This window comes from Hippopotamus amphibius, chromosome 7 (assembly GCF_030028045.1).
Source record: "Hippopotamus amphibius kiboko isolate mHipAmp2 chromosome 7, mHipAmp2.hap2, whole genome shotgun sequence".
In the NCBI taxonomy this organism is placed as follows: Eukaryota; Metazoa; Chordata; class Mammalia; order Artiodactyla; family Hippopotamidae; genus Hippopotamus; species Hippopotamus amphibius.
The window spans coordinates 4,403,994-4,405,761 of NC_080192.1; positions in this window are offsets into that span (position 1 = coordinate 4,403,994).

Below are 1,768 nucleotides of genomic sequence, written 5' to 3' on the forward strand. Positions count from 1 at the left end.
GGGCCCGGGGGAAGGTAAGGGCTGGAGGAGAGGCAGGTGTAGGCAGTGGCTGATGTGTGATGGAGGCTGGCACCTGGGGAGTGAGGAGATGGGTCCAGGATGGAGCCTTGAGGACTTGACTCTGAAGGGCTGATGGGGGAGGCAGGGGTGGTGTCCTGAAAGCTGGGGAAGGGAGAGGCCTCTGCGTGAAGGACAGGGGCTCAGGCTGCATATGCCACGGGCCACCAAGGATCTGACACTGTGACCTTTTCATGACCTTGGGCTCTGTCTTCTCCCCTTCCCCATTCCCACCGGACAAGCCCAACCCAGGACTCCTGGCCCCTCCCTGACCTCCTTCAGCAGCCTCATCCCCCTCCCTGGACTCCCTGACTCCAGTCCCCACCAGTTCTTTACAGTCCTTCTGATACACTCACATCTGAGATCAGGTCTCTGCTTGGGACTTCCTGGGCTCTCAGGGCACCTCTGGGAGGGCAGGAACCACACCTGACACACCCACCACTGGGTTTTTTGTGGGCGCTGGTGACAAAGTTGCTGATACTACTGCAGTTTGCGATATTTCTGTGGTCCACAGCCTGCAAACATACTGAAAGGAAGGACCCTTTAAGATAGAAATTCGTGAGAATAAAGATGTGATTTTTTCCCCCACTCAAGTCCACAGACCTCCTGAATTCTATGTACCGATCCCAGGATAGAGGGCTGGAGCTCCATCTGTAACAAGGCATGAACTGGTGCATTGCCAGGAAGGAAGACAAGGTCAGCAAGCAGTGGTGGCCGATTCAGCAGGCCCGCTTTGAGTGCAGGAGGACAGACTGGGCTTACGCAGGGAGACAAGTTCATCGACAGCCGGCCCGCCTGCAGGAAGAGCCAGCGTGGTGGGGGCTTGGGCTGAGGCTGAGGGTCAGAGGGCATTCTAGGCAGAGGGCACCCCATGTGTGACCCCAGGCAGGTCCCACCTCTCTGGGCCTCGGTGCCCCATCTGTGCAATGAGCAGGCTGGTCCCCAGGCCTCTCGGGGCCCACAGCTCATCTCCGGTAAGGACGGCCCTGACAGCCAACGTGCCATCCAAATGCACCCCTTGGTTAAGTGAGGGATCATGGTGAACCTGCCCTCAGACCCACGGATGAGCAAGGACAGAAACTGGCTCTGGCGGGAAGGGGCGGGTATTGGCTTCTGTCCCTGAGAGTCTGGGCTTCCCCTTCCGTCCCTCAGCCCTGCTCTCCTCTGCGTGAGCTCTGTTCTCCACCCCTCCTGCTACCCTGGAGGCTGCCAGCAGCTCTCCCCACGGCAGCCCCACTGCAAAGACAACCCGCGTCCTGGGATTGGCTCCGACTGGACCAGCCCTGGACCAGTCTCTGCAGCCGGGGAGGTGCTGTGCTCTGCTGGGCAGGCCAGGTCAAGTGCTCACCCCACATGGACTGAAATGCAGGCTGGTGGACCCCAGAGGAAAATCCAGGCCCGTGGTAAGAAGAGGATGGAATGGATGGATGCTTCACACACAAAAGTGGCAAAAGCCACTGCAAGGGGACGAATTGTGGCCCCTCAGTGCCCGCCCCCCAACATATGTCTACCCAGAACCTGTGAATGTGAATGACTACAGGGAAAAGTTTTGGGACTTCCCTGGTGGCGCAGTGGTTAAAAATCCGCCTGCCAATGCAGGCACACAGGTTCGATCCCTGGTCCGGGAAGATCCCACATGCTGCAGAGCAGCTAAGCCCGTGTGCCACAGCTACAGAGCTTGAGTGCCACAACTACTGAAGCCTGCTGGCCT